At 44.0% G+C, this 27,889-nt stretch overlaps 1 protein-coding gene and 1 long non-coding RNA gene across 7 annotated transcripts in view; one reads left to right on the top strand and one right to left on the bottom strand.

Annotated features, from left to right (window-relative positions):
• Positions 1-27,889, bottom strand: part of ASTN1 (astrotactin 1) — a 353,111-nt gene that overhangs the window by 57,236 nt on the left and 267,986 nt on the right. The gene's annotated exons all lie outside the window — the stretch shown is intronic.
• Positions 6,423-16,729, top strand: LOC123333656. Of its 5 annotated transcripts, none has more exons than XR_006551097.2 (4): positions 6,423-6,873; positions 9,535-9,656; positions 11,579-11,779; positions 14,456-16,729. It is a non-coding gene; the product is annotated as an uncharacterized LOC123333656 (long non-coding RNA). The 5 variants fall into 5 exon arrangements; XR_006551098.2 differs by having other exon boundaries at positions 6,425-6,873; positions 9,535-9,644; XR_006551096.2 differs by lacking the exon at positions 6,423-6,873 and adding an exon at positions 8,078-9,287.

The following is a 27,889-nucleotide window of genomic DNA, read 5'->3' as shown; positions in this document are numbered from 1 at the left end:
TTTCTCTGGGGGTTGAGTGATTCTTTAATTAGTATTAGGGGAAATGGGTAGAAAGGATGCTGTTGACCATTGTTGTTGTACAGTCGCTAAGTCATGTCTAACTCTTTGTAACCCATATGGCACACCAGGCTCTCCTGTGCTTCACTATCTCCCGGAGTTTGCTCAGACTCATGTCCATTGAGTCGGTGATGCTATCTAACCATGCATACTCTGTCACCCCCTTCTCCTTTTGCCTTCCATCTTTCCCAGCCTCAGGGTCTTTTCCAACCAGTTGGCTCTTCACATCAGCTGTTGACCACATTGAGCTTTAACTACTTCAAATAAAGATGCAACACTAGTGAAATAAGATGAAATTTTGATCTCCCAAACCAGCCTTTCTAGTTACAAAATATTTCTCCCTGAAATACAATGCTATTCAAATGGTGTTTACACGGAGTGGATGCTTTATAAATGGCAATATTGAAGGACCTCCATTCTATGTGTTAGATAACTATTTACAATACTTAGGTGTTAGTCGGAGAAGGCAATGGCACCCCACTCCAGTACTCCTGCCTGGAAAATCCTATGGACGGAGGACCCTGGTGGGCCGCAGTCCATGGGGTCGCTAAGAGTCAGACACGACTGAGCGACTTCACTTTCACGTGTCACTTTCATGCATTGGAGAAGGAAATATGAACCCACTCCAGTGTTCTTGCCTGGAGAATCCCAGGGACGGGGGAGCCTGGTGGGCTGCCGTCTATGGGGTTGCACAGAGTCGGACACGACTGAAGCGATTTAGCAGCAGCAGCAGCATCAGGTGTTAGTACTAAAAGAGCACTAGGATTTTTAGATTCTTTTTTATTTTCATGGAAAAGATAAAAAGCAAATCCCTCTTAGGTATCAGCAACATCCCGGGGTATCTTTCCCTTGTATCATTCTGGAATCAAAAACCCACAGCGAAATACAGAAAATAAGCCACTTCAGATATATTAAGTCATGAATTATGTCTGTTTCTAAAGCTTGCAACTATAGGATCTTGTATTTAATTTTCATTCCTACAGTGGAAGATAATTCAGATATTTGTCTTTATTCTAGTCTAGTGCCAAACAAAAAAAGGAACAAAATGGAACAAACATCTGCCCTTAAGAATGTACATGTACACGCATGCGTGCACGCACACACACACACACACACACACACACACACACAAAATAAAACCTTTCTCCCAATGCCAGGAACTTATAGGGTGTCAAGAAAGCTGAGAGAATAGGACCCTTTTAAAATGGTAGGTAGCAAAATTCACCTTTAATTTCTCAAAGCCCCTGAGGCACATCTAATTGTGCACTTTCAGAAATAGTAGGAAATGGATACTGGCAACAAGTAACCGGTGCTGAAATTCTGGGTGTACAGTGCTATGTACTCATTTCAAGGTTGTTACCATTAAAAGATGCTTACTCCTTGGAAGGAAAGTTATGACCAACCTACATAGCATATTGAAAAGCAGAGATATTACTTTGCCAACAAAGGTCCGTCTAGTCAAGGCTATGGTTTTTCCAGTGGTCATGTATGGATGTGAGAGTTGGACTGTGAAGAAAGCTGAGCACCGAAGAATTGATGCTTTTGAGCTGTGGTGTTGGAGAAGACTCTTGAGAGTCCCTTGGACTGCAAGGAGATCCAACCAGTCCATTCTAAAGGATATCAGTCCTGGGTGTTCATTGGAAGGACTGATGCTGAAGCTGAAACTCCAGTACTTTGGCCACCTCATGTGAAGAGTTGACTCATTGGAAAAGACTTTGATGCTGGGAGGGATTGGGGGCAAGAGGAGAAGGGGAAGACAGAGGATGAGATGGCTGGTTGGCATCACCGACTAGATGGATATGAATCTGAGTGAACTCTGGGAGTTGGTGATGGACAGGGAGGCTTGGCGTGCTGCGATTCAAGGGGTCGCAAAGAGTCGGACATGACTGAGCGACTGAACTGAATGAACTGAACCATTACTCAGTTTTTTTGAGTGCAAATCTTTTTAGCCCCTTCTTATGCTTCTGTTTTTAGCCTCCCAGGACTTTCCTTCCATCAAAAAGTTGGCTGACATCAGGCAAAAGTCAGAAGACACAGGCTCATTGAACTCAATTCAATAGAGCAAATACTAAATTATTGAATGTCTATTTACAAGGTACTGTGCAGGTCTTCTGAATATACCAAAATGAATTATGTGTAATCCCTACATTCAAAGGATGTACTACCTTATAGAGGAGATAAGATAGACATACAGAATTTAAGTGCTGTTTTTCTAGAGGATCAAACAAGGACCAGATGATATCAGGAGAGTTAGTTCAGAAGAGGGTTCACTGAGGAGGAGGCTGTTGGGCTTGGCCTTGAGGGATGCTGTTATTGTTTAGTTTTCAGTTGTGGCCAACTTTTTTGGGACCCCACGGATTGTAACCCACCTGGCTTCTCTGTCCATGGGCTTCCCCGGGCAAGAACACTGAAGTGAGTTGCCAGGTCCTTCTCCAGGGGATCTTCCCAACCCAGGGACAGAACATGCGCCTCCTGCATTGGCAGGTGGGTTCTTTACCACTTGAGCTACCAGGGAAGCCCCTTGAGGAATGACAGCATCCTTAATAACCAGAGCTACCATTTATGGCAGGAATTGGCCATTTTTTTTCCCTGCAAAGGGCCAGATAGTAAATAGTTTAGGCTTTGCAGGCTACACAACTACGCCTTTGAGTGTCAAGGCAGCTACAGACAATACGTAAATGAATGTTCATGGCTCTGTGCCAATAAAACTTTATTTATGGATACTGAAACTTAAATTTTATTGAATGTTCATGTCATAAAATATTATTTTGCTTTTTATTATTATTTCCCATTCATTTAAAGAGGCAGAAACCATTCGCAGTTTGTGGGTCATCCAGTCACAGGGAGCAGGTCATATTTGTTGACCTCTGATAAAGCTTAACATTCAGAAAACTAAGATCATGGCATCTGGTCCCATCACTTCATGGCAAATAGATGGGGAAACAGTGGAAACAGTGGCAGACTTTATTTTTCTGGGCTCCAAAATCACTGTGGATGGTGATTGCAGCCATGAAATTAAAAGATACTTGCTCCTTGGAAGGAAAGTTATGACCAACCTAGACAGCATATTAAAAATCAGAGATATTACGTTGCCAATAAAGGCCCATCTAGTCAAGGCTATGGTTTTTTCAGTAGTCATGTATGGATGTGAGAGTTGGACTGTGAAGAAAGCTGAGTGCCGAAGAATTGATGCTTTTGAACTGTGGTACTGGAGAAGACTCTTGAGAGTCCCTTGGACTGCAAGGAGATCCAGTCCATCCTAAAGGAGATCAGTCCTGGGTGTTCATTGGAGGGACTATGTTGAAGCTGAAACTCAAATACTTTGGCCACCTGATGCAAAGAGCTGACTCATTTGAAAAGACCTTGATGCTGGGAAAGATTGAGGGCAGGAGGAGAAGGGGACAACAGAGGATGAGATGGTTGGATGGCATCACCAACTCAATGGACATGGGTTTGGGTGGACTCCAGGAGCTGTGATGGACAGGGAGGCCTGGCGTGCTGCAGTTCATGGGGTCACAAAGAGTCGGACATGACTGAGCTTCTGAACTGAACTGATCTACGGAGTCCTCACTATAAATATAATGCTTTGTTATACTTGATCTCATTGAATCCTTACACCTTGCTCTATGAGGGGTAAGGATATTTTTCTAGCTATCCAAAGTGAAGCTTAGAGAACTGAGGTTATACAGGTTTCAAAGATCTTGCCTTTAACCACCAGGCCATACTGTCTTCCAGTAATGGTAAGGAAATCATGGGAAAGGTGAAATGAACATGTTTCCTTTGGCCAGGGGCATTTAGTTCATCTAAAAATACTTTAAACAACAAATATGAGGTTTGCTATCATGGCTTACTCAGAGTAAACTCATTTTAAACCTCTGTTATCACCACCCTCTCTCTTTCCACAAGTCATTCAGGACACAGGTATAATATTTAATAACTTCTACTGCCCAGAATATAATATCCTCCCATACATGAAGCAAAAAGAACAGCCTTCTAGCATTTGTTCCAACCTCCCCACTCCCACTCCTCCCCATGGTTACCCAGAGCCACACACAGAAGGTGTCACTTGACCCTGCAGGTGATGGTAAGCTTAGAGACACAGTTCTCTCCGAGTTGCTAACTCCTTTCTTTCTCTCCTCACCATTGTCGGCAATGATTCTCTCTTACAGGGCTTCTTTACTGTCTATTGTTTTAAAGCAATTTTATGAGCTAGAGAAGATGGAAGGGAAACAAGAGTTGCCACGGTTTCTTATCACCTGTTAAGATGACTGCTGCTGCTAAGTCACTTCAGTCGTGTCCAACTCTGTGCGACCCCATAGAGGGCAGCCCACCAGGCTCCCCTGTCCCTGGGATTCTCCAGGCAAGAACACTGGAGTGGGTTGCCATTTCCTTCTCCAATGCATGAAAGTGAAAAGTGACAGTGAAGTCGCTCAGTCATGTCCGACCCTCAGTGACCCCATGGACTGCAGCCTACCAGGCTTCTCCATCCATGGGATTTTTCAAGCAAGATTACTGGAGTGGGGTGCCATTGCCTTCTCCGTAAGATGACTGCAGGTGGTGTCAATCCTTCTTTGGTCAGCTTCTTTTCTGAACAAAGGTCAAGTATCCTTACACTGTCTGTAGAGTTGTTCAGAAATGTAGGATCACACTGGGTTCCACATATGACAATGGCAAGTTCATCAGTCAGTCAGTCTATGTCTGTTGGGGCTTCCCCAGTGGCTCATCAATAAAGAATAGGCCTGCAATGGACACAGGAGATGTTGGTTCAATCCTTGGATTGGGAAGATCCCCTGGAGGAGTAAATAGAAACCCACCTCATTAGTCTTGCCTGGGAAATCCCATGGACAGAGGAGCCTGGTGGGCTACAGTCTGGCCATAGCGTCACAAAGAGTTGGACACAACCGAGTACTTGCACTACAGCTATTAAAGATGTGTTATGTGCCCAGGACTCTGTTAGGTCCTGTGGGGAGCTCTAAAGTATGAGACTGACCTCAAGGAATTTGCAATTCTACCTGGGCTAGCAAGATAAGAAAACATAAGGATGATAACAGAGCTACTCTCTATTACACATCATGGCACTCTGTAGAACACTCTACATGTATTCTGTCAAGCAAAAGGCAAATCTAGACTAAGTAGGGCATGCCTTATTAAAAAAGACTATTGCCAGACACGTCTACGCTAAAGCCTTTGACAATGTGTGGTGTCTTTACATGCTCAGCCGTGTCCAGCTCTTTATGACCCCAGAGACTGTAGCCTGCCAGGCTCCTCTGTCCATGGAATTTTCCAGGGAAGAATACTAGAGTAGGTTGCCATTTCATACTTTAAAAAAGTGCAGGTGTTAGTCGCTCAGTTGTGTTCAACTCTTTGTGAGTCCATTGACTATAGCCTGCCAGGTTCCTCTGTCTATGGAATGCTCCAGGGAAGAAACTGGAGTGGGTAGCTAGTCCCTTCTCTGGGGGATCTTCCAACCCAGGGATAGAACCCAGATCTCCCGTACTGCAGGCAGATGCTGGGATGGATTAAGCACACGCTGGAATCAAGATTGCTGGGAGAAATATCAACCATCTCAAATATGCAGATGATACCATTATACTGGTAGAAAGTGAGAGAAACTAAAGAGCCTCTTGATGAAAGTGAAAGAGGAGAGTGAAAAAACTTGCTTAAAACTCAACATTCAAAAAACTAAGATCATGGCATCTGGTCGTATCACTTCATGGCAAATAGATGGGGGAAAAATGGAAACAGTGACAGACTTTATTTTCTTGGGCTCCAAAATCACTGCAGATGGTGACTGCAGCCATGAAATTAAAATGTGCTTGCTCCTTGGAAGATAAGCTATGACAAACCTAGACAGTGTATTAAAAAGCAGAGACATCTCTTTGCCAACAAAAGTCCACCTAATCAAGGCTGTGGTTTTTCCCATAGTCATGTATAGATGTAAGAAGGCTGAGGGCTAAAGAATTGATACTTTTGAACTGTGGTGGTGGAGAAGACTCTTGAGAGTCCTTTGAACTGCAAGGTCAATCCTAAAGGAAATCAACCCTGAATATTCATTGGAAGGACTGATGCTAAAGCTGAAGTTTCAATACTTTGGCCACCTGATGCAAAGAGTGGACTCATTGGAAAAGACCCTGATGCTGGGAAGGATTGCAGGCCAGAGGAGAAGTGGGTGACAGAGGATGAGATGGTTGGATGGCTCAGTGACTCAATGGACATGAGTTTGAGCAAACTCCAGGAGATGGTGAAGGACAGGGAAGCCTGGAGTGCTGCAGTCTGTGGGGTAACAAAGTATTGTTGGACATGACTGAGCGACTGAACAAGAAGAAGACCTGTCTGGGGGAGATATGCAAGACATGACTGTCATAATAGAGGGGGATGATTACAATTGGTGGGCTCTGATAAGATTTGCCAGTATCTTGAAGTTAGGGGGGAAAAAAGAGTTTTTCTTTTATAGAGAGAAGTAGACAAAGCTAGGAAGAACCACATGTAGGGAAGTGGTGTGAGACTAGTCCATTCTCAGGAGTGGCTGTATACTGGCTTAGGCTGAAGGTGGGCCAAAGCTCAGGAGCCTGAAGAAAGGAGAGAAGCTTAACCAAAATCCAATTAACAAGGATTTAGTTCTGATTGATCAGTGATGACAGCAGTTGAGCGAATCATTTATATGGCAAAGAATGGGAACTTCGAGGGTCTGTGCCTGCACTTGTCATTGATAAAACAAGGAGGGCATCTGTGACTCTCCTAAGTGGGAAGGATGGTTCTCTGCAGCAAGACAACTTGCAGAACATGAAAGGATGACTGGATTTCTTAAATATCCAGGTTAGGGTTAATGCTGAGATCAGTCCTCCATATTGACCTTTGTGGCTGGTGCGGAAATTGTCCGTCTTTTAAAGATGATAAAATTGAGCAACAGAGAGGTTAATTACTCTGCCCACACTCACAAAGTTCTCACTAGAAGAGGCAAAACTTATACCCAGGTCTGTCTGACTCCAGGGTATCCAATCAGTCCTTTATCACGTGGCTGAGATTAGCACTTGTTACAGGAGTTTGAAGAAGAGGGGTTATCAGTGAGGCCAGAGAAATCTCAGGAAGCTTCATGTTCAGTTGCTCAGTTGTATCCAGCTCTTTGAGACCCCATGGGCTGTAGCCCGCCAGGCTCCTCTGTCCATGCGGGTTCTCCAGGCAACATTACTGGAGTGGGTTGCCATGCTATGTTTAGAAGAATGGGAGGAGCTGACCAGGTAGTTAGGACAATGTGGAGTATCATGGTGGGGGCAGAAAGGTCAAAAGTAGAGGTAATGGGAGCCAAGGAGGCCATTAAAGAGTTTAACACTGTGACACAGAGGTGTTGACTGGAAAAATAATGAGCATTAAAGTTACATAAACAAAGTAGGGCCATATTGAACAGGCTCCTGAAGAAGCAGACTAGGTTGTTTAGGCTTGAAGCAACAGTTAGCAATCAATCTTTCTTAAAACTGGGCAGGAAATAGCATAGAGGATGAAAACAGCTGAGGAAGATGAGTCAGGTGGTGAAATGTAGACTGACTTCAAATGAATGAGAAACTAGAGGCAAAAAAGACCAGCCGGGGGGCTGTAGTAACGATAAAAACTTGGAGGTCTGGGGATTGGACTGGTGCGGCCCAGAATGAGGGGCAAACCAAGGGAGTATTTCAGAAGAAATGAGGATTTGATGCTGGGTCTGGAGAGAGGTGTTTAAAAGGAAAGCTTCTACCTTATTAGAAACAGCATAACTATAAACCCAGGGCTTCCCTGGTGGCTCAGTGGTAATGAATCCACCTGGCAATACAGTAGACCTGGGTTCAATTCCTGGGTGGGGAAGATCCCCTGGAAAAGGAAGTGGCAACCCACTCCAGTACTCTTGCCTGAGAAATCCCATGGACAGAGGAGCCTGGTGGGCTACAGTCCCTGGGGCCGCAAAGAGTTGGACACGACTGAGAAACTAAACAATGAGCTACAAACTCAGAATTTTTCTAAGTAGTTCTCATAGAACTTCTCTCTTTTAGGATCTGTTAATATCATTACTCAAAATAACAGACAGACAAAAAGATATTCAATCTCTCATGTGAGGGAGCAACCTGAGTGAAAGTTAAGCAAATCTTAAAATCTTGGTAAATCTTCAAAAAGCCTTTAAAATTCTCATCTGTATTGCAAATCTCTGAGAAGGAAATAAAGCAGCCAGTGTTGTCAAAAATAACTTGAACATGAAATTCATGTCGTGCAGAAAATATTGTAGGACTTGTGTGCTACAGAGCCTATCTTAGAAAATCACCTAATGGTTACATTCTTGAGGACCTACTAGGGACTGATGTTGAAGCTGAAGCTTCAATACTTTGGTCTCTTGATGCGAACAGTGGATTTACTGGAAAAGACCCTGATGCTGGGAAAGACTGAGGGCAGGAGAAGAGGGAGGCAGAGAATGAGGTGGTTCAATAGCATCACCAACTCAATGGACAAGAATTTGAGCAAACTCTGGGAGACAGTGGAGGACAGAGGAGCCTGTCATGCTGGAGGTCCATGGGATCACAAAGAATTGGACATGACTTAGTGACTGAACAACAACTAGGGACCAGGGGCTCTGCCAACCTTAAGACTCTTAGTCCTGACAATCCTCTGCAAAATTCTCATTATCCCGCTTTGCAAATGAGGATTTGTTTTAAAATCACTCAGCCACTGAGTCTCTAACTCCCCAGTCCTCCTCCCTTTGCATCAGGCTTCCTTCCACATCATAGATACACGAGATCTTCAGAATCAGACTTCCCCATCTTTCTCGAGAACACCCGATCACTGCATTTTGCTGAGGTGCTTTCGACAATTTCTGAAGTCCCTTCCTGGGATGCAGGATTTCATGCATCACAGGACTGCTGATACCAGCCTCCAATCTGTTGGCATTCACCTGCCGTTACACACAGCTTCCGGTGGAATCATTCGGATTTTAGATTACTTCTCTTCCTTTGTTCCCCAGAACCTGACATCTATAAACATGACAACACCGGCAGAAAAGGGCAGGAGGAACAGTCTCCAGCTTCCTAATGGGGGCTGGTGTGATGTGGGGAGGAGAGGGAGGGTGCAGATAAGGTCCTGATGTCTCAGGCAGCCCTGGAATTGACACGTACCACTCCAGTGCTTGCAGTCTCCGCCATCACACACTGCTCGGTGTTAAATTTAGAATAAAAACCAATTAAAAGATAACAAGGAAACATATGCTCGGGATGGTAAGAATCTGAGTGTTTATGGGAATATGACCTCCAGCTGCTGCAGGAAAGCACCGGTGTGTTGTATAAACCTGAATCCTGCCTGCCCTACCCCTTCTCCATCTTTCACCCATGGCCCGAACTCATCTCTGCCCAGATGGCTTGCAGCAGAAAAACTGCAGCGATTTTTACTGTGGTGGATGGACTAACTTGTGTCTGAAAATCAGAGAGCATGTAGATCACTGCTGAGTGTTTTTTTCTGTGCTAGGCCAGATGACTGGGTCTGGGCTGGTTGGAGGAAGTGTTCGCATCGTGCCTTGAGCTGGGTTCAAGGTGTTTCCACTTGGGGTTCCGGACAAAGCACAGGCTACTCGTGAGGTAAGGATGCAGGTGAGTAGTTAGGGTTTTCATTCCTCCCTGCCTCTCCATAAGGCATGCCTGCAGTTCACGAGCCCCGAAAAAGGGAGCTCTTGCTAGGATGGACACCCCAGAAAGGTGAGTTTACTACCTTTGGCATCCTCTACCATGTCAGCATTCGTAAGCAAACTGTACTATCGTGAAAAGCAAAAATTCTGCTACTCTGCAATCCATGTCAGCTCAGTTTAATGTCTGGGTTAAAGAGTTTTCAACTCCTACCATTCCATAACTGGGGAAATCGCTGCAGGAGACCCAGGTTTTCCATTTCTGCCTATCTAGAACATTTCCAGGGCTGGGCCTTGCCATGGCTGACCACGTTCTCACCTTCCACATCCAAAAAGTCACCTATTAGCGATGTTTCCAAAATTACTGTCACATCTACCCTACACTCGACATTTCGTCCCCCTTAGTCCAGACCTTCAGCAGTTCCCATCTGGTCATCTCCAAAACTGTCCTGACTGGTCAACCTACCTCTGGTTTTCATGTCAGTCATCCTCCATGTTGTCCAGGGGTAAGTTTCTAGAGCATGGTAGGAACACATCCTTTCTCTGCTGGAATTCTTTAACAACTCCCAAACCACATAAAGTACAAGTAGGTCCTTCAAACCTCTTTAAGATAGAAGTAGGAGAACAGCACTTGGCCAGTGGGCCCTTTACACCTCCCTACCAACCCACCCTCCCTGCCCACCGACCCTGCCTCCAGCTGTCCCGCACGTGCCAGCGGTACTGTGTCATCTCATTCCTTGTGTTTACATGCCCTGCCTTTTCCCACTGAGAACACCTTTCCCCCAGGAGTTGCCTGTCAATGTCCACCCACCCTCCATCTTTTTGTCTAGGCAACACTCCAGGAGGGTTTCACAAATTGGCTCCAGTCTGGGCTAGGAGCTTCTCTTCCCTGCTGACTGTTTTCCAGTCTCTTATAGTCGTTATCACATTATATTGCAATTTCTGGTTTACTGGACACCCTCCCACATAATTTATGAACAGCTTGAGGGTAGGGCCTGGCTCTTATTCATCAGCATATTCTGGACACTTGGCAGAGGAACTGGCATTCAGTCTATTTTTAGCAGTAGGTATTCAGTGACTGTTTCTTAAGTTGTGGAAAGGAACTCTCTTCCCAGGACTGGGATGGCAAAGTAAGAAGTGGGCAGAATAAAGATTTTATTTTGCTTGCTATTATGCTAATCATGCCTAGTAATAATAAAACTGTTAAGAGTGGACCATCTCAAGTAGAATCTGTCAGCCTTATGGGAGGGGGTGTTTATCCTGAGAGAGCATTGTGGGATGATCCAAAATTCAAAGAGACACATCCAGTCAATGGTACAAGCATCCCAAGCCCTCCTGATTTTTAATACATTCAAAAAGCAATGCACAGATCTGCGAGACAAGGACAATGAATGACCAAGCTTGGGCTCCACTCCTGGTTTTGCTACTCTCTATGTGACCACAGACTAGTGTCTGCTCCTCCCCCGGAACTGGGGGTGCAGGACTGTCAGTGGGAGGGGTGGGGGCATCCTTCAAGAGCACAGGGTCTGCAGGCAGACATCCCGTATGGGGAATGGTTCCACTGCTCAGCGCCCCGAGGATCTCTAACAACACACTCACTCTGGAGATGCCCTGAAGGACAGAGCTCTGCTTTGCAAAGCACCTTTCGTGGCTTCACAATTCAAACTGAAGCCATTGTGAGTGAGCACGACTCACAAAGACCCTTCACCAGACAGGATCATAATAAGAACCTACCTCCTCACTTCATAATTGTGGGGCGAGGTATGAGCTATGTGAAGAACACTCATCATTGGACGTTCCTGTGCATATTTCACCAGGGCCTTTGTGATGGCAATAATTTATGATTTTCTAAGGGAACACTGCTCTAAGGCTATGATGTTTGACCTACAGATCTCAGTCAGCAGGACAAGACAGCCGCCCACTGTCTTCCTCACCTCAGCCTTCCTTGGATCCTCCCACCTCCCTGCTGATCCCTCATGGTCTCCTTTGCTGAACTACCCCTCCACCTGCCATCTTCACCTGGCCTCTAACTGTGCAAGCAATTCAGAGTTTGGGCTGGGACCAGCTTTGCTTCTATGTCTTCCTCCCCGGGTAAGATCATCCAGGACGCTGGTTGAACTCTGCAGGCTCCCACTTGAAACTCCAGCACCGACCTCTCCTCTGAGCTCCAGGCCTGCACGGCTAATGGCTTACTTGACCTCTCCACCTGGCTGTCTCCCTAGCAACTCCAAGTCTGCATGAAGCTCTTCCCTCCCTAACCTGTTCCATCCCATCGCCCCTCAATGTGTCAAAGGTGCTCCAGCATCATCAGTTGCCCAAGCAAATATCTAGAAATTATCTCGACTCCTCTTCCCCAGCCTCTCTCTCTCCCAGACTCACCCTGTCTTCAAGTTTCTCTATGCCATAAACAAACCTCACTCTGTTCTTGCCTCTCCAATGTCCACTGCCCAGCTTCCTCCTTTAGGTCCTTATTGGTGTCCATGTGACCACTCTGACTCCCTCGAAGCTGTTCTCTACCCAGTGCAGTGCCCCAGGTGTGCCTGGGGTACTTGCCTCCATGACTCTGCCCAGCCATCCCCATCCTTTCCATCTCCAGCCAGGCCAAGGTTTCCTCACTCTCCAGGCTGTAACCCCACTAGGCCTCCCCACCTCAGTACTTTGCACTGTCCATTCCCCTTTCCTGGGATGGCTTTCCTCCAGCTCAGCCTCCAATCTCAACATAAACGCCGCTCACATCCTCCCAGATGACCCTTTCTAAAGTGGACACTGCCTTGTCACCCTGTCACTGCACCCACATTACCCTCATAGCTCAAAGTTTCTAGTATTTTGTTTATTCCTTACTGACTTATTTATATTCTGTCTCATCCACGTCTTCTCCATGAGAGCAGGAATCAAGTTCTTTCTACAGTGTTGTTTGCCCAATGCCTACACAAAGCAGAACCTCAATCAATACTCACTGAATGATAAAATAGTTTTTTAAAAATGACTGATTGAACTATAATTGGTTTTGATTTGTTTTTATGTCCCCTCCCTCTTCAACCTCCCTCCCACCTCCCACCCAGTCCCACCCATGGCTGATTTATGTGGATGTATGGCAGGAATTAATACAATATTGTGGAGCAATTATTCTCCAATTAAAAATAAATAAGTTTATTTTAAAATTTTGCTTTTATATTTATCTGTAGATCATGAATGATCTTTACCAGCCCAATGAATGCAAGATTCATGATCCACACAGGACCCAACACATGGATTACCCTCAAAGGGAGATACAATGGAAATTCTGAAATTCTAAAAAAATAACACTTCCTTCTATCCAGCTTTGTAAAAGAATGCAGCGACTGACCAGTAAAACTTTGGGGCTGCCGTCTTTTGATTATCTACAGCCACATTACCATGATCAGTATTAAATGTGAATGTGCTGTGAGCAGAGTCTGAAGTAACAGCTATTGGAAGATGCAAAGATGTGGGCAGAGTCTCTGCTCTCTTAAGAAGAAGGCAAATCAGACTCAGTGAAAATACATAAAGCCACAAATGCCCCCAAACACATCAATATATATAGAACCAATTACCGCAGTAATCGACTGGACTTGCAATAAATTGACAAGAGGGACCACAGCAGTCAGGGCGGGCGACAGAGGCACACACTGAGTGGCTTTATAAGCTGCCCCTGTGGAATCAAGCTGACTAAAGAAAAACCCCCAGGAAACAAGAAAATGTCAAGGGAGTCTAGGCTATTGGCTGACCCGATTAGGCTGTTTTCTCCTGTCACAGGCACTCCCATTTTACCTACAAATCACATATTTTAACTGGCAGATTTATTGAGAAATTGCACTTGAGAAATGCTTCGACCTTTCTTTTTCTTTCTTTGTTATTTTGTTGATCAGCAAAAGGAAAATATTTTCAAGTCTTTTGAACCTGCTTGCTTTTTGCAGTTGCTCTAAACCAAGGGTTTCTGTGCTGTTAGATTCTAACTCTATGGGATGAACCCCATCCCCTGCCAGACTTGATCAACTGGATGGGCCTTGTGTGGTTAAGTCTTTGCCAAGCTCTCTATCCCTTTCCAGTCATGTTAGGCTTTAAGGGGAGACCGGTGTGACCCCTTCCTGGAGCCCCAGGGCATGAACTCTGTTTAGGTAGGTACCATCGCCCTCTCTGGCCTCAGCGGGAGGTTGCCAGACCACAGGTAGTCTGCACACAGCCCTGCACAAAACGGCCAGCCAGTGGTGCGGCCATCACACATGACCAGGGAATGGTCCAACCTGGCCCAATAGCCCCTCTCCCCAGGATTGTTGGCACTGCCATGGGTCTTTCATCTAAAGCTCTCCACACCTGTCCCTTTGTGTCCCATCTTCAGTGTCTCACAGATTGCTCCTGGGAGCAGCAGCCATCTTGAATATGGGCACTTTGGCAGTAGACAGAATACACACAGGTTGAAGAAACTTTCCAAGGAACGGGATGAACTCTCAGGGTGGGAAATATGTTTGGGACCTTGCATCAACTTTCTCTGCCTCTTTTGTGGGTCAAAGAAAAGCCCAGAGAGGGCTTGCCTGGTGGCTCAGATGGTAACGAATTCATCTGCAATGCAGGAGACTTGGGTTTGATCCCTGGGTCAGAAAGATTCATCTGCTGGAGAAGGAAATGGCACGCCGGCATTCTTGCCTGGAGAATCCCATGGACAGAGGAGCCTGGCGGGCTACAGTCCATGGGATTGCAAGGAGTCGAACACGACTGAACAACCAACCCTTTCTTTCACTTTGTTTTCAGAGAGTTCAATCATGCTGTCCCACAGATGCTGACTAGCCAAACAAAAGAAGAGAAGACAGAAGATGAGGCTGGCAAAAGAAAGAGCTATGCTTGGCCTCAACATCTAGAATCCCACAGTGGGCCAGGAGCCTTCTCTGACTACCCATGTACTCCTGACGCCTAGCACGGCACTGATCTACAGCAAATGACATACGTTTCTGAATGAAGGCATACACATCATTACTTTGCAGAGGAACTCAGCCTTCCCTCATGGTGCTGCTAATCGAGGTCTATGTGCCCTTGACCCTGCTGTCACCAATATATCAGTCGTTGTGTCAAAGGGTACTAGTGAATTTCGTAGAGGGAAGTTGATCTGATTGGAAAACCATCTTCCTCTCATCAGTAACAGAGACAGAAATGACATACACTGGGGCCTTTGACTGTTGTAACATTAACCAGCTTCATTGTGTAGTGTAGCTGGCAGTTGGGGCCACATTCGAAAATGATGTCAACTACTCGCATTTTTTTCTAAATTAATGACTTACCTAATCCATTTTTTTTTTCTGCTGATTTCCTTGACATTAGTTTTTTCTTATGTATTTTTAATTTTTTCATTTAATTTTCATCTTTTAGTCATTGAACCAACTTCCAAAGAGTTCCATGAGATTCAGGGAGACAGTCTCTGATGACAGAGGAATGCAAACTAGTAATAAGTAGTGGCCAATGGATAAGCTTTGATGAAAGGGGTTTGTTGATTTGTTGGTTTAAGTCAATGTAGTTTTATGTCTTGTGTTGCATTCCTATACAAGTTGCATTCCTACTTGCTTTTAGAAAAAGCAATGATAGGAAAGGTGGTAAAAGAAAAACTATTGTTGGCTCCTACAGCACCAAGTGGTAGCCAGAAAGTTGAAATAACCATCACGTATTGGAGGTCCACACATGGATTTGCCCCAGTTCCTAGTATATAATTCCAGTCCTACCTTGTGCTGCTCACTCAGTTTTAAAGACTAGCCTATTCTTCCTGTGCCAAATCCTAGGACATGACATAGATCCTGAGACAGGGCAAGTGCATGATATCCCCCACACGAAACAATCAAACCTGGAGATATGGAAGAGGGATGATGAGAGGGAGACTAGCCACGGGCTGAAGGAAAAGGTGTTTGAGGCAATGCTGTCTTAGACAACAGGCTGCTGTTTCCCTTGGAAGGGGAAAAGGAGGAGACAAAAGTATGGCACTCACTTACTTATTCAACCAACATGTACTGACTGCCTGCTAGATGCCATGCTTGGCATTGTGTGTTGCAAGAGATGGGGTAGGAGTAGGGAGTGATCTCGGAGATTCGTTAGCTGTAGCCCCCACCTTTCAGAAATTGTTGACCCCCTTGTGCCTCTGAGAACACAAGAGTATTCCTCTAAAGCACGTTATTAAGGGAGAACAGGAAAAGATAGGAGCCTAACAAAAACACAGAAACTATTAGTCAATTATCTCTCAACTCCAACACCCACTTACGCTGGAACTTGGGTTGTTACTAGAGCCAAGGTCTCCCCTCTGGGGCTTAAGGGGAACCCAAGCCTGCATCTGTATGCCGCCGGTGCAACCAGACAGTTCAGGTTTTGAGTCAAAAGTAAAGGGAAGGCTGCTGCAGCTGGACACCTGCATGAATTTCCCCCTTCAGAAGATGCACCTGACAGCTCCTTTGCACTTAAAAAGCAGCAACACCGGGCTGCTTATCAAAGCTTCCCAGGGATTCTTTTCCACAGAGAGCACAGTCTTATAGCCTCCCTTCCCCCATCAAAAAAAAAAAAAATCCCTCTCATATGGGTGGGGTTTATTTCCTGGTTTTTTCTCAGCAAAAGAGCTACATAACTGGGACTGAAAATAGCTCCCAAAAGATGTGATTCTGGTCTTGATTTTTGTAATGAAGGTTTGACGTCCCTGTTCCACTGGGCTAGTTAGTGATTTGTGACTTCTAAAAGACACAGCGGTGTTTCTAGGAAGAACACATTTATCCAGTTTTACTCTCTGACATTTTGATCAGCTGCTATTTTGTTCAAAAATTAGTGAACTGAACTGAAATTTTTATTGAAATAATGCTAGTAATAATAATAATAATAATAGTGCTAATAATGAGTCAAAATGCATAGAACAGTTACAGGATGCTAGAAACTCTGTTTCATAAATAATTATTGTATCTGATCCTTACTTGTAAGCTAAGTATCAATAGCCCTATTTTACAGACAGAGAAAATGAGGCTCACAGCCATTAAGTAAACTTAATAAAAATTCTGACGCCTATCTGTCTGACTTTAAATTCTCACTATAAACAACAGTATTAAACTCCTTCCATTGCAGTATCAGTTGAGTTAGCCTATTGAACCTTGATCCAGGCCTTATTAAATGCTGCATTCTATTATTATAGTATTCTATTATCTGTTCTATTCTATTATTGTATCTATTATCTATTATTCTATTTCTAATATGTAGAAATAATTTGCTGTGTATATAGAGTCACAGAGAACTAAAAGAAGCTCTAAGTATTACCTAATTCAAGTTAGTTATTATATAGATGGGAAGATGGTTTTGAAGAGCGTTAAGTAATTTACCCAAGGTCAGCAGGCTGGCTAATGGCTCAACTGAGCGCAATAGCCCAGGTCTCCTGACCACTCCCCACCCTCTCTGTCCCCCGCCCCACTCCCACCAGTGCTCTTTTCCTCAACACACTGTCTTAGAGTAGGATAGACTATAATATAGATATATTGCACTTAAGACACAAGGCATCCATCCTCCAAAATGCAGAAAGCCCAAGTGATATCAAGTTCAAATTTTCACCTTGGTGCAGAATTTCCCATTGCCTCATTACTTGTCTTGCACTCCCCCCCCCCCCACATTTTTTTGTGCAGAGATAAACTATTTTGTTATGGAGACCATAACTTAAGATCAAGATAAAAGTCTTAGTAAGGATAGGAATTGTACTCTTAAACCTGCTGCCATATGCTTATTTCTCTTGGATCAGTAGCACCATGGGCAGCCCACTGAGCACTGATCTACATTTTAGATAAAAGAAGTGGGGGATAAACAAATGGATCTCAGCCTAGCTTGCAGAATTTAGGAAACAACAAGTTTGGCTAGAAGTAGAGTTTCTTCTGGAGAAGGCAATGGCAACCCACTCCAGTACTCTTGCCTGGCAAATCCCATGGATGGAGGGGCCTGGTAGGCTGCAGTCCATGGGGTCACTCAAAGTTGGACAGGACTGAGCGACTTCACTTTCACTTCACTCTCATGCATTGGAGAAGGAAATGGCAACCCATTCCAGTGTTCTTGCCTAGAGAATCCCAGGGACGGCGGGGCCTGGTGGGCTGCCATCTATGGGGTCGCACAGAGTCAGACACGACCAAAGTGACTTAGCAGCAGAGTTTCTTCTCTTCATAGTCCACCAGAGAATCCAGGCCTTTTTCTTCTCAGTAATAGTGGTTATGAGTCTGATATTTACTAAGTAAATTCTATATGTGCTACATGATGCTAGAAGCTATGAGAATTCAAAAACTTATGAAGCCTTTGCATTTTCTATGTCCCCTGCCTGGATTGTTCTTTTCCTAGATCTTTGCATGATTAGCTCTGTCTGCCACATCTCAGCTCAAACTCCCTGCTTCATCACTATCATTGAGGCCTTCTCTGTGCCTGCCGTCTTAATCAGCACCCCCTTCCCCATCGCCCAGTCACCCTCTATTACATCCTCTGATTTTTGTTTCTTCATAGTATCTATCACTGTCTAGAGTCATTGCTCTCATTTATTTGTCACTTGCCACTTTCTTTCTCTCTTCACTAAGATATGAGCTCTGGAGAAGCAGGGAGTTTTTCTGTGTCATTTGCCATTATATGCAAAGTGCCTAGACAAATATTCAGATATAGAAGGAAATGAATAAATGGATGAATGAGCCCATCCTCAGGAAGCAATCCATCAAGCTGTGAAGGCAAAAGCTTACATATTTTGAGCAGCTATATCCAGAAAGCTATATAATCAACTACTAACGTGTATTATGGACAAGATGTCACTATTGTCAGGCTCATCATTACATGAAAGAAGTTCGATATTGCCACCAGAATTGTCATCCCATCAATTAAATACTAGCCAGGTTAAAATATGAAACTAATAAATTTTTATTTTGAGAGGAAAACAAATGGGGGACTCAAACACTATTTTTAAAAAAATAGAATCCTTGAGATAGTATGATGAGGATAGTGTTGTCTACAGCACAAAGTGATTAAAAAAGTGTGTATCACATTTAATCCTAATTGTTGGCATATTTCCAATTCCTTTCAGTGCCCAAAGGCACTGTTCAATTCTGCACACAAGCCTAACAATCAATGGCTTTAAGGAGAAAAGTCCTGGTCCAAAGTGAAAACCATCCAGGCTTGTCCTCCTCTCTGCGACAGACTGTCCTCTGCAGAGACGACTCCAGGACACAGCCCTCGAGTCCACTGTGCCGTGGCTCCCGTGTTGAGGTTCCTGTGCCAGGTGGGATAAGCAGGATGATGAAGGAACCCACACCCTGTTGGTCTCTGAGGAGAGAATCTAGCTTTGCTATTTGGTGTCATCCAGGAGCTTGTTAAACATGCAGAATCTCAGGCTCCACCCAGACTTACTGAATCAGAATCGCCATTTCAAGAAGATCCCAGGTGATACACAGGCATATTAAATTTTGAGAAGCACTGCTGCACAGGAAAACAAACACTCCTCCAGAATCTGGGTTGTCACCATTGATCATGGACCACCACTCCTCCCCCGGCACCCAAAAAATCAACACCAACAACCAAAAATCCAGAAAACCCAAGGTGAAAGGCAGTAGATCCACCATGAAGTCTAACCATGGTTGACATCTGGCCCTGTGGTGGCGACTTTAGACCAGTGACTCGGCTTCAATTCCATCTTGATCTCACTTCCATTTTGTCCGCTAACCTTCCCACCTTCATCTCTTCTTGTGCCACTGGCAGGCAAAATAGCGTGCCGCCATTTGCAACGTATCTTGGTAGGTGAAGGCATTCTTCTTGTCTTCACTCAGTCACTTACTGCTTTGGTGACCGCACGCAAGTTACTTAAGCTCTCTGAGGCTTTACTTTCTTATCTATAAATAGGGAAGGTAAGACTTAAGTGATGTGTTGTCTGGAGGCCTTCCCAGGTGGCACAGTGATAAAGACGCCACCTACCAATGCAGAAGACTCAGAAGACTTGAATTCAATCCTTGGTTCAGGAAGATCCCCTGGAGGAGGAAATGGCAACCTGTTCTAGCATTTTTTTTTTTTTTCCATTCTAGTATTATTGCTTGGAGAATTTCATGGACAGAGGAGCCTGGCGAGCTACAACCCACAAGGTCACAAAAGACTCAGACATGACTAGGTGACTGAGCACACATGTTTGAGGATTAAATGAGAAAAGCTACGTAACAGGCTGTTTGGTAATATTATTTTGATAACTTCTTCCCTCAATCTACAGATCCAGTTTACTCCGGACTCTGCACCAGAGCCTGGGGACTTGAAGACTCAAATTAAATCCACACACATATGTTTCAAAAAGCTTAGATCCTCCTGGAAGCTGCTGTTTATGACACCACCCGGCTCAGCATCAGTAGCACCTTCATCAGGCCTGTCTGCCTGGGAATGCCATAGAACAGCTGTTTCCTCTAAACCCCCTCTCTGCTCACTACAGGGTTTTGCATGTAGCAGGCCCTCAGCAAACGTTTGTTGAATGAATTAATTAATCATTGAAAGAAAATAGCTATATGCTATAATCGCTTTGCCATTTGAGTGCTAGCTTTGTTATTGTAAATGTACATAAAAAGAGCCTTTGCAGCTGGTTTGCAACCCTGGGGTTGTAACACATAAAGTATTACACAGACGTAAGTTATTATTCTTCACTGGCTTTCTATGTTCTGCTTTTAACGTAACAGGGTTTTGTGCCATGTAGCACAGTTATGCCTGTTAGCCTATGGACCACACCAGCATCATATACACCAGACTAGGTCTCTGCTGACCAAGTCTCACAGACTGGATCAGATGCTGATGACTGATTCAGCTATTGTTTTTGCTTCAGCTATGGCTGAAATCTGTTCACTGTCTTAGGAAGATGAACCGATTGAGTCTTTCTTGGCTTCTATCCACCCAAAAACTAATTGATGAAAAGTGGGAAAGGTGGCATTCTGTGTGGTAGAAATATAATGTCATTCAGGTGGTTTACTTCTTTCTTTGATTCTAACCTAAGACCTCTCAGAGCTAGAGAGTCCCTTTAAGGGAAAAACTCTCAGCTTGTGTCTTGGAAGAAGAGGAAGATATTCTTCTTGGCTTTTGCCATGGAAAGGAAGTAACTGGCTGGAAACCAAACAATCAATGCCCCTACCCCCTGACCACTGCCTAACCCCCAGTAGATTATGGACTAGAAGGTACAGCCAAAAGGAAGAGCTTGCTAAGTCACTTCAGTCGTGTGCGACCCCATAGATGGCAGCCCACCAGGCTCCCCCGTCCCTGGGATTCTCTAGGCAAGAGTACTGAAGTGGGCTGCCAGGAAGAGCTTGCTTATCACCAATTGTCACCCAGATAACCCCACGGATATGCCCCAAAAGCAATGGCAAGGAAGAGCTATGACAAAGGTCAGATCTAATGTACCAATGAAAGTGCCACTGGAAAAGAAAAGGAAGAAAGACCCAAGGAAAGCCACTCCCAAATGGAGTACCAAAAAAGAAAAAGAAAGAAGAAAGAGAGAAAGAAAATATACTGAGCTTAATGTGTCAGGCTAAGGATTAAAATTAAGCCTGTGGAAGTTCTTATTGGAAGAAGGTTCAACTTTTTTGGTCACTTTTCTGAAATCTACAGATCTATGCCTCTTTTTACTGGTTTCTTCTGAAGTAAGAACAAAATAAAGGATTTACTCGTTTGACAATAGTGATGCTAATTATACTCCAGGCACTGTGTCAGGGGTGAAGACTCAAAGATTAATAAGAAATGATCTATTGTTTTGCACTTCCTCCCAGATTTCTATCTAGGGTTCAGCTCTTTGTAAATACAACCTGTGTTTTCTTCTTTTTCCAGTTAACTTTCTAAATCTTTACTCGAGATAATAGAAAACTTTTCAGAATATATTTTTAATGTGTTAAAAAAGTTTTATTGAAAAGTGGCCCATGCTTATTGTGGGAAAAGCAAAAGAAGCTTTTAGTACAAAAATAAAAGCCCCTACCCTATACCATATCCCTAATCTTGAAATAAACAGATAACTTGTGTGTGTATGTACACACACACACACATACAAATGTACATATGTAGTACGAGAGAGAATGTATGTGTGTGCGTGTGGCTCAGTCACTTCAATCGTGTCCGACTCTTTGCAACCCTAGGGGCTGTAGCCCACCAGGCTCCTCTGTCCATTGGATTCTCCAGGCAAGAACACTGGAGTGGATTGCCATGCCCTCTTCCGGGGTCTTCCCTACCCAGGCATCAAACCCACATCTCCTGTGCCTCCTACATTGCAGAAGGATTCTTTACTGCTGAGCCACCAGGGAAGGCCCTGAGAGAGAGGCTAAAGATTATATTTATATAGATGGGTATATGCATATTTTTATATACAGCATTTTTGAAACAGACAAGACCCTAATATATCTACTTTTCTGCAACATGCTTTGTTCACTTCCAAATGGTTAGGAATACAGCATCTCTGGACAGATAGATAGTAAACTGTAGTAATGGTTTCCTGGTTGCCTCTGGGGAGTGGAACTAGATTACTGGGAAATAAGAGTGAGAAGAAGATTTATTTTTCACTTTATTCTGTTTTATGCATTTTTCATTTTTTAAATAAACTTTTTAAATTACAAAAGTCAGGGAAATATGGTACATGCTTTCAAGTCTATTATCACGGGAGACAGTCATACAGGGAAATGACAATACAGGGACATGTGAAGAGCACTGCTAAAGGATATAGATAAGGAGCTCTAAGGGCATAAAACAGGAAGCAAAGATTCTGACTAGAGCATCATGGAAGACTTGGTGAAAGTGGTGACGTTAGAACTGGCTCTTGAAGAGCAGGAAGGAGGTGATAGAATGTAGGTAGATAGAAGACAAGGCTGGGTAGGCTCAACAGTGTGGAACAGCTCAATGCCCTCTTCCAAACCAGTGGGAATCTTGACCCTGGACCCAGAGTTGGGGCCTGACATTGGGTCAGGGTATCATTTAACTGCAGATGGCAATTTATGGAGCTGACGTTTGTGATTAAAAGACACAAGTGAGAGACAGAAATCATAACTAGGAAGACAAACCTGTAGATCCTAAGGGCCTAAGCAGAGCATAAGATCCACCCAGAAATGAAACAAAGGAACAGACACTAGAAAAAAGAGTTTCAAGGGAGGAGGCAAGAGAGAGGCCCAAGAAAGAATTTCGGAGTGAGAAAAGTAGTCGTAGAAACTTTAGAGCACATACCTGTGGCCTCAGACTGAAGCAAGAAGGGAGCCTCAAAGCCTAAAACTGTATGGAATCAAATGCAACCATTTTTGGATTGATGCAAGTAATCTTGTGTCATCAGAGAGGAGGAATGCTCAAGGTAGGGAATGGTCAGTGACACAATAGCTAGAGAGGGCAGAGGGGATGGGAGGCTAAATGTTTGCTCCCAAAGATGCCCTGGTCCTAATTTCTAGAACCTATGAATGTTACCAGTGATTGGCAAAAGAGATTGTGCAGATATGCTTAAACGACAAGTCTTGAGATGGGAAGAGTATCCTGCATTATCTGGTTGGGTCCAACGTAATCAAAAGGCTCCTTATAAGAGAAGGCAGGAGGAGTTAGAAGACCGCGTCATTCAGGGACTGGAGTGATGCCCTGTGAAGATGGAGGAAAGAGACTCAGCCAAGGAATACAGATAGCCACTACAAGCTGGAAAGGGCAAAAAAGGCAAGGGGGAGGTTTTCCCCTAGAACTTTCAGAAGCTGGCCTCACTGATACCTTGAGTCCACTGAAACTGATTTTGGACCTCTGGTCCACTGAAACTGATTTTGGACCTCTGGTCCCAGAACTTTTGGGAATAAATGTATGATGTTTTAAGCCATCAAGTTCATAGTAATTTGTTACAGCAGCCATAGGAAACTAAGACAGGGAGTGAAGCCAGGTTCATGATGTAAGGCATTAGTGAAAGGCTTCAAGCTGAAGAGTCAAGCCATTAAGGGGCATTTTAAAAAAGATAACAGATGGTGAAATGTAGAATGGACTACACAGGCACAAAACTGAACAAAAAGAGGCACATGAGGATGCTACTTCAATATTTCCTATGAGCTGATACCGTAAAGAGATGCAATTTTGAGAAATGGATAGGAGAAGACACCTGTTAATGAAATATTTAGGTGTTAAAAAGAATAAAACTTTGTAAATGGTTGAACATGGATGGGGGAGGAGAATATAAAGAAGGGCTTCTCACTTTATATTTTGGCCCATCAATCTGGCTCACGAATCAATGTGGTTCACAAATACAGAGAAAAGAGATGATCACGGAATATCCAGGTAGAAATGGTAAACACTCACAGACAAATGGGTTTTTTAATTTCAGGGAGAAAGGAAGGATTTGAGATATGGGTTGAGGTAGATACAGGAGAGAATCACCCAGCATCAGTGAAGATGAGATGAACATTAAGGATGAAATCCTGAAAAATGACCAAAACTTAAGTGATTTCTTTAGAGGAGCGAGGGCAAAAAAGAATGAGAAATAAAGGCCCAAGATTAATAAAGAGAATCTGAACAGAATACCATCAGGAACACCAAAGGAGAGAATTTACAAAAAGGCAGACTTGGCCAACAGGAACAAATTCTTCTGCCGAGATAAGATAAAATGATAGTTCAGTTTTAAACTAAACTAAAATGATAATTTGGTTTAGTTTTCTATAGAATAGAAAACAGAAACTCTGCTTAGAAAGTCCTTAGTTTCCTTCTCCAGAGTTATTTCTGTAGTGTAACAGGGTTGGACGAAATTATCTGAAGAGTGAAAAGAAGTTGAGGAAATAGAGAAAAGATGTACAAATGACTTACTTAAGAAATTTGATTGTGATGTGTCGTGGAGCTAGTGGTAAAGAATCCGTCTGCCAACGTAGGAGATGTAAGAGACCTAGGTTCAATCCCTGAGTGGGAAGGATCCCCTGGAGGAGGGCATGGCAACTCACTCCAGTATTCCTGCCTGGAGAATCCCATGGACAGAGGAGTCTGGCGGGCTACAGTCCAGAGTGGCACAGAGTCGGACACGACTGAAGCGACTTAGCACAGCACATGTTGAAAGGAAACAGTGATAAAAAAAAGTTGCATATTTATAAAAATTTCATTTTTTTGAAAATAGAAACTCAGGCTGAAGAGGCTGTAGAGATGAAAAAGGAGGAGACCAATGAGTGAGGACTGAGAGGAGGCAGAGAGGGAAGGAAGCAAGGGCACAGGGGGAGAGACTCAACTGAAAAGGAAGAACTCGCTACAGTTCCTGAGGCATGAGGGCAAAGGATAAGGAAGAAGATGGAAGTGAGTGTAGAAGTGGAGAGATCAAGGTTGGAAAATTTCAATTCAGATAGTCTTTATATGCTCTGTTAAAAAAGAAGAGAGACTAATCTTAGACAATGAGAAATGGGAAGTATCTTTTCTGACTGGAGTTCCAGTCAGACTTGTCTGAAGACAGTCGAAGTGTTAGTAGTTCAGTCATGTCTGACTCTTTGAGACCCCATGAACTGTAGCCCACCAGTCTCCTCCATCCATGGGATTCTCCAGGCAAGAATATTGGAGTGGGTTGCCATTCCCTTCTCCAGGGGATCTTCCATGACCCAGGGATCAAACCCGGGTCTCCATTGCAAGCGGATTCTTTACCACTGAGCCACAGGAAAGCCCTATCTGAAGACAAGTGGTCCTAAATATTGGTCTGACCAAACCATTTAGTGGTTGTATGACACATAAGTGTCCACTGAAACAAAGGCTGCCCTTTGAAGATCTGGTCAAAAATATCCATCTCTAAGGACATCCCTCGTGGTCCAGTGGTTGAGACTTCACCTTCTAATGTAGGCTCAATCCCTGGTCAGGGAGCTAAGAATCCACATGCCTTGTCACCAAAGTACCAAAACATAAAACAGAAGCAATATTGTGATACATTTAATAAAGACTTTAAAACAGGTCCACATCAAAAAGATTTCATATCCACCTTTTATTCTCATCAGGCAGGCATACCTAAACTATTTCATGTGTCTGTGATAAAACCCACATAGGAAGTCATCACATGAGAAGGGCCTTTACCACCACTCCCCCCACCAACAGCAGCAGCAGCAACAACCAACACTTGTTGAGGGATTGTCCTGTGCCCAGCTCTGTGCTGGACCCTGGGATTTTAAAGTTGAATAAGGCATAGAACCCACCCTTGAGAAGCTGCATAGTGATTTAAAGAAAGAGAAGGAAAGTCTTTAACTCATACGCCTGACCTGAGAAAACCTCTCACATGAAGGGAGACTCCGAGGATCCATAAAGTGTCAGAGCTGGAAGGCACCATGAGAGCTTTACAGGGAAGGTGCTGATAGTTAATTGAATAAACAAAGTCGCCTGGCTGATTCTAGACTCCCAACCCCTAGTCCTATGATCTTTCCACTTCATTTCGCCCCTGACAAACCTCTTTTCCTATTCAATCCATAAGCAATTTTAGGTACCTAATCATAGGTACAAAAGCAAAGAACAGAAAACCCCTTTTCACTGGAAAGGTTTAAAAGTTAGAGCAGGTAAGAACCTATAATCAAAGGACTCGAGTCTAAAAAGGTGTCACTTTTATGTCATGGTAGGTACAGTCCTCTCAGAACACTTGATACCACTAATGTATAAATTCCATTTTGGAACAACAGTCCCCAGAGTGCAGAAAAGCAGAAGATAATCTTCCTTTGTCTTATGTACTTATAATTCTTAATCAGTAGCAGGCTTCATGCTTTTGGAATAAAAAGAAATTAGTGCCTAGAGAGAAAAAAATATTTTAGTGTAAGAATCAGACCCAAGGATAAGAGACGCAAAGTGGGTAACACAGAGGTCAGATTTAGGGGTCAGCTGGGGGTAGGTATATGTGGACAACTACAACAGATCAAACCAGACATACTAAAGGGGTTGAATATATTTTAATATCTATAACAAGCAAGGGCTGATATACATCATATTTATGGGAAAATAAAGCCAACAGTTGGACTGTGACAAAACTAGCTCCTGTGTGCAAGAATGGCTTGAGATCAAGAGGGATAAGGGCATAATGCCAAGGCCATGGACAAATGTTCCTCTTGGGCTCAGTAAGGATATTACAATGCTCAGGAGAGACGCAAGGGGCAGAACCAGGAGCTCTGAGGAAGGTCAGACTTGCCTCTCCCAACAGTCCCAGAGCCTGGCAATCTTTGAACCCCTGGCAAACAGAAATGGAGGAGGGTTTAGCCCTTTGGTTCAATCAGGAGGCTCTGGAGTGGGAACATAAGAAAGTTTTGCCAGCTGGAACTGGTCTTATCGAAATGTGCTTACATTATACTCCTTTCTTGGCAAACTGGAATCAGAATAATTTTAAGATGTTGACACTTGAATGGAGACAAGAAGCCTGTGGTTGTGTCTTTGAGCTTACAGGAATCAGGACCTGGTGGGGGACGGGAAAGAAAGTCTACAGCCCAGGCACAAGCCTCTTGCCTCTTTTGGAAGAAAGTGTCCAGCGGAAGGAGAGGCTCTCATGCCTCTACTACCTCTTAAGCAAGACAAAACAGAAATCTGTGTGGAGCTCAGAGAACCAAGAGCATCTAAACCATGGGAGCACATTTTCCCCGCTGCAGCCCTGCTGACAGCAGAGGGTCCCTAGTCTCAGAGGGAAGCTTGGTCATCAACTCTTAGCTTGACCTACTTCTTGAGTTTTCATTGTGCTCATTTCATCACTTGCCCTTTAACAACTCACACCTCCATAATTTGGCCTCATCAGAATGCCGTGAGGATAAGCTCAGATGAAGAAATTCCATGAATGGCAATTCTAAACCAAGTCTTGCTCAGTCAGAATACAAATTTACCAGCCAGTACTCCTCCTCCACTAGAAGGTGAATTCAAAAGGTTTGAGAAATTCCAGTTCCTTATACATACTTGGACTGAATACTAACTTGCCATCAAACACTGGACATTTGTGAGACTGTTATCCACAGCTACATAAACACCCGGGGCAATGGAGATTTCCTCATAGCACAGAGCAGCAGGAAAAAATGCTCCTAAACACGGGGCAGGATGGAGTGAGAAGGGGTTTGCTATGCAGTTAGTTACTGGAAGGGGTTGCCAGCCAGCGCAGGATGGGATTGCTGGGGGCAGGAAGTGACAGGGAGGCTGCAAGGCTATTCTTTCCCCCTACTGCAGAAGAACGATCTAATACATTGCCTGTGCTGTGGTAGCAGGATGAGTGGTGGCTGGTAAAAACCTTTA

The sequence above is a fragment of the Bubalus bubalis genome, chromosome 5 (assembly GCF_019923935.1).
Source record: "Bubalus bubalis isolate 160015118507 breed Murrah chromosome 5, NDDB_SH_1, whole genome shotgun sequence".
In the NCBI taxonomy this organism is placed as follows: Eukaryota; Metazoa; Chordata; class Mammalia; order Artiodactyla; family Bovidae; genus Bubalus; species Bubalus bubalis.
The sequence above is the reverse complement of the archived record's forward strand: the minus strand, read 5'-3'. Positions and strand labels throughout refer to the sequence as shown.